Raw genomic sequence first — 10,000 nt, 5'->3', positions numbered from 1 at the left:
TCGTGTTTTTCTCTCGTTCATTTCTTCTGTGGGCTGCATCAAGGGTCAGGTCTCTGTGGCAATGGGCCATGGGATCGAAGATCCTTATGTCAAAATATGCCCTTTGTCCACGAGTCCAAAACCCTCTGGCGCTAACATCCACTCGTGCTTCGTTCGAAACATTAGCGGTGCGTCTGGCGAGGTGTTCGCCTTGCAGAGGAAGCAGCATGGGCTCCACGGTCACGTCGTGACAGATTTCAGCATCTAAGCTCTCACGTCTCTCACTTCATCATGCCTCATGCAGACGAAGCCTCCTGTCTTGCATGTCATGGCATGGTTTTGGTTGAAGGGTGAGCCACAGGTACACATGTTTGGGAGCCCATCCACTGGCCAGCCATACCTCAGGGCAAGGGCATCTGTGAATTCTTTCTTGTTTAGGTTGAAGCCTTTTGCCCTGATAGGTAGTGTGGTTAGCCAGTTCGAAGCGCCCACTTCCTGTGCTATATCCGTCCTCCTCCTTGTGTCTTCCGGGAGTTCTCTCATTAGGTCACTCAGAGTGTCTCTCTGTTTTTCTTCTCGGTTCTTGGAGATTTCATTCCTTAGTGACATAATTTCTTGAGGGTTGTCTTCTCCCCTTTCGTTTTGGTTGATAATGTATCCGGTCAAAGAGGCTGTGATTCGGAGTGAGTTCTCGAATTCAGACTCTGCCAGATTTTGCGGGTTTGTGATGCCGAGCCCACCCATTCTTGGCGGCAACTCCAGCAACCTTCGCTCCTGGTCGCTGGGGCATCTACCATTTGCTATCGCAGGTATGAAGGTGTTTCTGATAGCATCTTCCAGAGGTTTTAGTAACGGAGCAACATCAGGAACTGTCCTCATGAGGTAGTTCCATTTCTGCTTGACACCGTACGTAAATGCTGCGTAGGCTGCCTGCGGTTCTGTTTTGGCGATCTCGCTCAGCCTCTGCAATTCGGACTCCCAGCGCTTTACAGCTGTTTTCACATATTCGATTCTGTATTCAGCTGTTCCAATGACTGCCCCGAGGTGTCTTTCACCAGTCACTGACAGCTTCACGTTACTGCCCTGGAATGCGGTTTTGGCCCGATCGTATGCCTCTGGTTTTACAATCACCACAGACTTAGTGGCGTTGGGACGGTACCCTATTTTAGGGCCGTGTTCATTGACGAGGTCCCACCATTTCCTGAGGTCTGCAGACTTTCCTACCCCGGTGAGGTCATCCGCATACGCCACCTGTTTGACGTTGGTGTTTTCATGGCGGATGATGTCCTGCAGCTTCATCATTCCCAGGGCAAACATTGCCATGGCCACTGGGTCGCCCTGGGTGGTGCCCTCTGAGGACTGTATGGCCTCCGGGTCTCCAAGTCGTTGGTCATTATGACTGCTGATGAACAGTCTGGCAGGTTCCTTGTACGTATTTTCAATATATTGGGCAAAGATAGGGCACTTGAGTTTGATGTTGTGCAGTGCTGTTTCCCTATTGATGTTGTTGAACGCATTAGCAGCGTCCACCATCAGCACCGCCTCGCATTCTGGGTCTTCGAACATTTTCCTGACGGCGTGAATGGCAGCTTCACACCCAGCCTGCTGACCCGCACACACTTGGAGGTTTCCCACCGCCTTCCTCACGTCGTCCTTCACCACCTCCATGACAGCCTTGCCTATGATCCTCCTGAGCACCTCCCCCATCCCGATGGGGCGACAGCCTGGTTTTTTATCCAGCGGGATGAGCCGGCAGGCCATCAAAGGCTCAAAGTGTTGGCAATTCTCTAACTCCAATTTTCTTGCTAGGGCGGCTATTGTGTCGCGAAGATCCACAGATGGATTACCAAAGATGTTCTTACTGAGGAGGTGTTTCCACCCCTTGGCATCCAAGCCTGATGATCCAGCCGCTCCCTGCGTGTGAAGGGCGTGCTTCCAGATCACGTCACCGCTGATATGGTCGAAGACAACTCGATGCGGTGGGTGTAGTCCCCTGGGAACAACTACAACAACAACAACTACTACTACTACTACTACTACTACTACTACTACTACTACTACTACTACTACTACTACTATTACTACTACTACTACTACTATTACTACTACTACACTACTACAACTAATAATAATAATAGTAGTAATAATAATAATAATGATAATAATAATAATAATAATAATAATAATAATAATAATAATAATAATAATAATAATAATGATAATAATAGTAATGAATGATAACGTTATTTCTTTTGAAAGAAATACATTAATCTTCACAGTTGGTAACATAATGAAAAAGAGTCCAATTCCGGCTTCCTCTCCTCGGCTCGTCCGGTCCAGGACCCGTACTTATAAAGAAATTTATGTGAGACGTAAACTGAAACATATCCGAGTATTAACAATGACGAGACATAACCCCCCTCCTTATGTTTCACCCCCTCAACATAACCAGCTCGACATTAGCGAGTATTAGTACATCGTTGCCAACCCCTGAGCTGCACCTAAGAAAGGGATACCAACTCAAAATAGAATGTTGGAATTTCGTATAATTTTGATCTCATCTCTTACTAAATCAGCTTCCTCGAGGCTGGGCGTTCTGTACCGTCTCCGCCAGTTCTTCTCCCCTGCACAGTTGCTGTCCATTGCTGGGGGCCTTGTCCGCCCTCGTATGGATTATGCATCTCATGTGTGGGGGGGGGGGGCCACACAGCTCTTCTGGACAGAGTGGAGGCAAAGGCTCTTCGTCTCATCAGCTCTCCTCCAATGTTGCCTCTTTCTATCTTCTATCGATATTTCCACGCTGACTGCTCTTCTGAACTGCTCATCCCTATACTGTCCAACCCTTATGCAAGAGTTAACCAGCATCTTCACTCTTTCATCCGAACTCTTTCAAGAGGAGGGTATCACTCCTTCTCCTCCCGAAACTGACTTATCTTTCCACCTCTTTGGATTGGCTTTTTTTTATTAATGTTTACTTTTTTGTGCCCTTGAGCTGTCTCCTTTGCTGTAAAAAAAAAAAAAAATATTGACGTATTGGAAATATGTATAAAATAAAATAAAAGTATTTTCGGGTATTGTTGACGATGCATAGACCAACATCACATGGAATAATGATAAAATTAAGGACGTAGCCCCTCAAACATGTAAACAAACATTCCCGCGAGCTTCAAGCTAGCAGTCAGCAGCCATGGACGCCAACGGCCAGCCACGACCTCTAGAGACCCTCAGCAGCCAGCGAGGTCAGCAGCAACAGCAGCAGCAGCTACACCAGGAGCAGCAGCAGGAGGGACCACAGCCTCACCCCCAGCCACATCATCATCATCATCAGCAGCAGCAGCAGGAACAGCCGCCGCAAGGGCGTACACAGTCTCCCGGGTGACCCTGCTGAGGGTCTGTTGTGAAGGCCCCAAGTCGTCGCTGCTACACTGCTGCATTTTGCCCGTAGCAAGATACCTCAGTGTTATGAGGACCTTCATCTCAGGGGAGAGGGCTTGGTTCCTGTTTGTAGGAGCAGTCAAGGCCTCACGCACCAAATCGCTCACGAAGAGTATCCCTGCACGGTCCAGACAGGAGGAGGAGGGTTAAAAGAACATTATAGTCATTATTTATTTTATGCATTTTAGCTAGCACGTATGAGAGAGAGAGAGAGAGAGAGAGAGAGAGAGAGAGAGAGAGAGAGAGAGATCAATTCCGGGTCCGGAAGTTCATCAAAGACGTCTCTTCGTGCCCGAAAAGTCCTCAGCTGCCGCGGACGCGCACCCACTACCTCCGCCATCTTGACTGTTATGCCTCGCTTAGGTCGACCTAAGGAATGCAATGTTACCTCCACCCCGCGCGTAGCTGGCGAGTCAGTTGATGTTCCGCTTAGTTGAAACCTAAGGGTTATGCTTCCCTTACGTCTCGGTGTCCGCCATTTTCTTGATTTATGCCTCACATAAGCGAAACATATCCTTTATAAGTACGGGCCCAGGACGTGTCGCGTGTCGTTGGGGACGTCTCACATGACATCACCCAGTATTTTATCTCAATGATCTGCAGATTAATAATTCACGCGAAACATCACGAAATACGACATTTCCACAAAAAAATCCGCTTTAAGCCAATATCCCCACACAAACTTTCCGCAAATTGCTTGCTTGAAATGTCCTCCCTCAAGAGTTCCCAGAAAAACTACTTTCTCAAACAAATTTTGGGGAACTTTCCCTCAAGGGGGCAACACTGGCCGACAGTGCAACAGGAGGTACTTTACTCGGGAATGGATTACGTCAAGAGGTCAGAGTCGGAGATATGTTTACCGACTACGCCCACAGCCAGAAGTGTCGGAGTCTGACTCCCGACTCCGACTCCACACCTCTAATGATGATGATAATGATTCTACTTATTGTTATTATTATTATGATAATTATGCACTAGCTCTAAGAAACAAAAGTAATGTTATTTTTCAGATGTAGAAAACATAAATATAAATAGATAAAATAAACTACGATATAAAAACTGATAATAATGATAATAATAATAATAATAATAATAATAATAATAATAATAATAATAATAATGATAATGATAATAATAATAATAATAATAATAATAATAATAATAATAATAATAGGTAATAATAATAATAATAATAATAATAATAATAATGACAGTAATAATAATTATGATAACGGAAATAACAAAATAACTAACACATAAACAAGAGGAAATGGGAATGGAGGAGGAGGAGGAGGAGGAGGAGGAGGAGGAGGGTTAAAAGAACATTATAGTAAATATTCAAAAGATGCATCGCGTAATTTCAATATTTTAGATAGCAGGCCTTGCCTAGCACGTATGAGAGAGAGAGAGAGAGAGAGAGAGAGAGAGAGAGAGAGAGAGAGAGAGAGAGAGAGAGAGAGAGAGAGAGAGAGAGAGAGAGAGAGAGAGAGAGAGAGAGAGAGAGAGAGAGAGAGAGAGAGAGAGAGAGAGAGAGAGAGGTGCAAAAAGTGTCGTAATTGCAACATTCCTCTCCTGTGATGGAGGAGGAAGAGGAAGATGATATGGCCAGTGTGGAGGTGGCGGCGGCGGCGGAGGAGGAGGAGGAGGAGGAGGAGGAGGAGGATAATACCAGAGTTGTACAGGTGGAGAAAACTGAGGAATGAGGTAATGTTTAAGGAGGAGAAGAAGGCGGAGGAGACGGAGGTAGGAAACTGAAAGGGGAGGAAGGGAGAAGAAAGCATACATGGAGAAAGGAGGAACGAAGGGAGGGAGTATGTAGCGTTAAGAGAAAGGGGAGACAATGACTAAAGAAGAGGAAGATCAAGAGGAGAAAATAGTTCAGACGACGAAGTAAGAGGAAGAAAAGGGGAAGAGGAAGAGGAGTAAATGGAATAAAAGAGAGAGAAGAGAAATAATGGAAGGAAGCAAATGCCATAACGAAAAATGGAATAAGGGAAGAAAAGAGGTCAAGGGAAGAAGAGGAAGAGGAAGAAATGGTGGAGAAACAGATTGAATGAAGCAGAGTAAAAGAGAATGAGAACAGGAGAAGCAAGGAGGGATTGTATAGTGAAAGGCAGTGAAGAGGAAGAGGAGGAGGAGGAGGAGGAAGAAATGGTGGAGAAACAGATTGAATGAAGCAGACGTAAAAGAAAATGAGAACAGGAGAAGCAAGGAGGGATTGTATAATGAAAGGCAGTGAAGAGGAAGAGGAGGAGGAGGAGGAGGAGGAGGAGGAGCCATTTAACCTTCTTCGCTCATCCCTTCATCTTAATTTTCTGTAGCTCCCGGAATAAATTTAGGTAGTTTCCCCTGGCATGATCATCAGATACCCTCCTCCTCCTCCTCCTCCTCCTCCTCCTCCTCCTCCTCCTCCTTCTCTTCTGCCTTCCCTTCCTTCTCTTCATCCTTTCTCGCCCGAAGAGTCATGCGTGTTGATGTTTGCTGCTGTATTGTTTCAGTGTGCGTGGAGTAAGATAGATACATGAGGGGGGAAGCTTGCGTAGAAAAACTCGACATAATAGCAGTCACTTAGACATGGATAGACACTGCTCAGATCGGAATTTCAAATAACGGGTTACCAGATGTTTCATAAAGGTAGAAAGGGAAGAAGGGGGGGGGTGGGGGTGGCACTAAATGTTAAAGACTCACTTAAATGTCCCGCTAACAATTCAGTCAAAACTAACATCGATTCAGAATCAGTGTGGATGGACGTACACAAAGGGAAAGAAAAACTAACTCCTGGGGTTCTGCACAGGCCACCTAACCTTAGCAGGCAGGACACGGGTATATTACAAGAGGTTGGCAGGGCGAGCAGGAGTAAAAATGTTTCCGTAATGGGGAATTTCAACTCTAGGAATATATAAAGTGGGAAGGCCGGTTGCTGAGCCTACCAGAGGAGCTAACTTATAATGGGAATATGATCAGTGAGCTGGAGGTGGGGGAGAAGTAGGTAGGATATAGTGAACCCAGGGAAGTTAGGTTTATCTTTGATTAGGCGGGTAACCCCTGAACCCAACTCTGTGTTACTACCAGATTACGAGGAGCTTAGAAGACAGCTTGGGGAAGTTAATTGGGGAGCCTTAGGGTTAAATGAGGGCCAGAGCCGTGGGTTGGAATCCGATCTCCAGGAGAACCGAGGAGAAATAACCTACAATAATGTAGTTAGAGTAATAGTAGAGGGGCAGGTACAGCACATACCTCAGCGAACACTTAGAAAGGAAAACAATGATCCCAAGTGGATGGCCCGTAAGCTAAAACACGAGATAGCTTTAAAGAAGGAAATTTATACGAAAATAAAGAATGGTAAAACCCACCTTGGGGGTTTATGTGTTGAACCCAGATCGGTAAAGAAAAACACCCGCGTAGCAAAAAGGAATTATGAAATTAGAGTAGCAAACGAGGCAAAAAGTAATCCCAAGGGGTTCTTTAAGATATATAAGACAGAAACAAGGAAAAGAATTGGACTGTTGAAAGCAAACACAGGCGAGCTCGTGGAAAATTCCGAAAAATATGAGTACAATGTTGAACGACTACTTCCTCTCAGTCATCACACAAGAGGATCGAACGACCATTCCGGAGAGGGTTCAGGTATTTGACGGCGGGGATGGCGACAAGTTGAGGGATGTAATCATCATCAGTCAGATAGTTTAGGATGAAGTATATAAGTTAAAGAAAAATAAATCGCCAGGCCATGACGAAATATTTCCATGAGTTCTTAAGGAATGCAAGGAGGTTCTCAGTGGCCCATTGACCGATATTTTTATGATGCCAATAAATTCTTGTTATGTGCCCAGCTTACGTAAAGTAGCTAATGTGACTCCGATTTTCAAAAAGGGGGACAGGTCAGCTGCTTCCAACTATCGCCCAATTAGTTATAGTATTTCCATGTGAAACTGGCCGGTGGGTTGGTGGGGGCTGCGGTGTCAGCCCCGCCCCTCACCTTGCCACACACTCTCAACACCTCTCGCTTCTTCTCATGTCAGCAATTTACTACCTTTAAATGAAGTTCATTAGATAATTAGATAATCCAATAAGGTCATATAGTGTAAAGATTGTTTCGTATTTAGGATAATAACAAAGATTTTGTATAAATACCACAACACTTGACAACGTTGTACAACGGCCAGTTTCACATGGAAGTACTATAAAAGCAAGATGCTGGAGTCGATAATAACCAGGAGCATTCGGGATCATCTAGAGATATATAGCTTAATTCATGACTCGCAGCATGGGTTCACGAGGGGTAGGTCATGCTTCACCAATCTTTCGTCTTACAATTAAGTAATTGAGGCGGTAGATAGAGATGAAAACTATGATATAATATATCTTGATTTTAGAGCGTGTTCGACAAAGTTCCTCACCAGCGGTTGTTGCTTAAATTACAGGCTCACGGAGTAGATGGGAAAGTTTTGAACTGGACCAGGGCGTGGCTTATCAATAGGAAGCAAAGAGTGAAAATCTGTGGTAAAAGATCTGACTGGGTATGTGTCAAGAGTGGGATTCCAAAGGTGTCGGTGCTGGGTCCACTGCTGTTTATCATTTATATCAATGATTTAGATACAGGAATTAGTACTGATGTCAGTAAATTTGCTCATGATGCAAAGATGGGCAGAGCAATTGAGTTGGATCAGGGCGCTAGTATTCTCCAGGATGAACTAGACAGAAAGAATGATTGGGCTGGGAAGTGGCAGATGGAGTACAATGTCGGGAAGTGCAGTATTCTGAGTGTAGGTAGGAACAACCCCTCACATAATTGGCGCACCTAACATCACCATAGCCGATCCAGGATTCAGTACGTTTCCTAACAAAAATTGTATTCTTTTTCTTAAACAAAACATTGAATAAACAACAGAACAATAATATGAAAATACGTTCATATTTTATACGACAACTGTGGGCCGAGGCAGCAGCGCACGCCATGTTGCGGGTATCAGATACCTTGAATAAGCTTTTTTTTTTCTGCGTAAAGCAGGTGATGCCACTTATTGTGACTTCGTGAACTTTCATATTTATGTATTTGTGTATTTTTCATGGAGGCATAACTTACATTACTACTTTCAATTTTACTAGTGACGCGAATTTGTGACTTTTTATCTCAATAGAATTTCACTCAATTAAGTGAATCAGACACCATAGAATATTACCGGTGTGTGTATGAATAAATACAAAGATAAGCACACACTTTGATTTAACTCCAGGATGTCTCGTGGTTAATTTATAAATAAAACAAAAGATTGGAATAGGCTACTATTTAGCCCACTACCGCCGCTCGAGGAACAAAAACAGTCTCCACCAAGTTTGTACCCTACATTTGGTGATGTTAGGTGGGCCTGTTATTGCTTAAATGACACTTCCCTAAGGAGGTCTAGGTGCGAGAGGGAATTAGGGGTCTTAACTCTGACCTCCGTCCAAGGGGATATTGCATTCAGCGAGATGGCGCCAATATGAAGCACTTGACTGCGCCATAACGGGCTAGGACCGGCCACCAGGCCCCACCAAGAAATCCTACCGGTGCCATAGGCGAAAAGTAAAGAAAATAATAGAAACATGGAAACGCATGGAAACATGGAAACGCAGGCAACAGAAAGCCTATTGGCTCATTACGAGGTTGCCCGCTTTGGTGATTTAATCTGCTCGACAGCCTGGGGCCTGGGGAGCAGATGAAAGCACCTCGACATTGAGGAGCAGATGAAAGCACCTCGATATTGAGGAGCAGATGAAAGCAACTCAATATTCAGTTTACTCCCGACGCAGCGAAGTGACGGTCGATTCTATATTTGAAGGAGTTGATAGTATTCGCATTTACTACAAGAAATCGTGCAAATAGGTACTGGGATTCATTTCAGGGAGCGTAACAGAAGCGCCGAAGTCATCCTCAACCTCAAGCTATATTTAGCATTAGTTTGACCTCATCTTGATTATGCGGTTCACTTCTGGACATCTTACAATATAATGGATATAAAAATGTTAGAATCGGTACAGATGAGGATGACAAAGATAATTCACGGGTTAAGAAACCTGCCATACGAGGAAAGACTTTAACAATTAAACTTGCATTCTCTGGAAAGGCGAAGGGTGCGAGGAGACTTGATCGAATTTTAAAATTGGTTGAAGGGCTTTAACAAGGGTGGTATTGATAAGGTTCTGGGTAGACGGTTAGGACACGTAGTAATGGCTTTAAATTGGATAAATTCAGATTCAACAAGGCCATAGACAAGAATTAGTGTACCAACAGAATGGTGGGTGAGTGGAACAGGCTTGGCAGTCATGTAGTAAGTTCCAATACGATAGACACATAAAAAAAGATAAATCCATGGATAGTGATGTTATGAAGGGTTAGGTACACAGGAGCTGCCTTGTATATGCCTCCCTGCCTCTTGTAGACTCCTAATGTTGTTATATTTTCATGTTCTTATTGCAGGTGTTTCAGGTGTGTATACGGGTGCAAGCTTGTGTGGGGCTTGTAAGGCGTGGTTCGCTACAGGTGTGTGACGTGTATTTGTGTGTTTCAGGTGTGTGAGCACCCTCCAGCCAGGCGCCAGCGCCT

At 44.5% G+C, this 10,000-nt stretch overlaps 1 protein-coding gene across 3 annotated transcripts in view; it reads left to right on the top strand.

The window, feature by feature from the left end:
* The window catches only part of LOC127009869 (uncharacterized), a 45,009-nt gene that overhangs the window by 28,153 nt on the left and 6,856 nt on the right, over nucleotides 1-10,000 (top strand). For all 3 annotated transcript variants that reach the window (XR_007762494.1, XM_050883346.1, XM_050883347.1), the window contains exon 3: nucleotides 9,966-10,000. This exon is cut by the window's right edge and continues 2,211 nt beyond it. The gene's annotated coding sequence lies outside the window, so the exon portion shown is untranslated. The remainder of the gene's footprint in view (nucleotides 1-9,965) is intronic.

Source organism: Eriocheir sinensis, chromosome 42, assembly GCF_024679095.1.
Source record: "Eriocheir sinensis breed Jianghai 21 chromosome 42, ASM2467909v1, whole genome shotgun sequence".
NCBI classification, from domain to species: Eukaryota; Metazoa; Arthropoda; class Malacostraca; order Decapoda; family Varunidae; genus Eriocheir; species Eriocheir sinensis.
The sequence above is the reverse complement of the archived record's forward strand: the minus strand, read 5'-3'. Positions and strand labels throughout refer to the sequence as shown.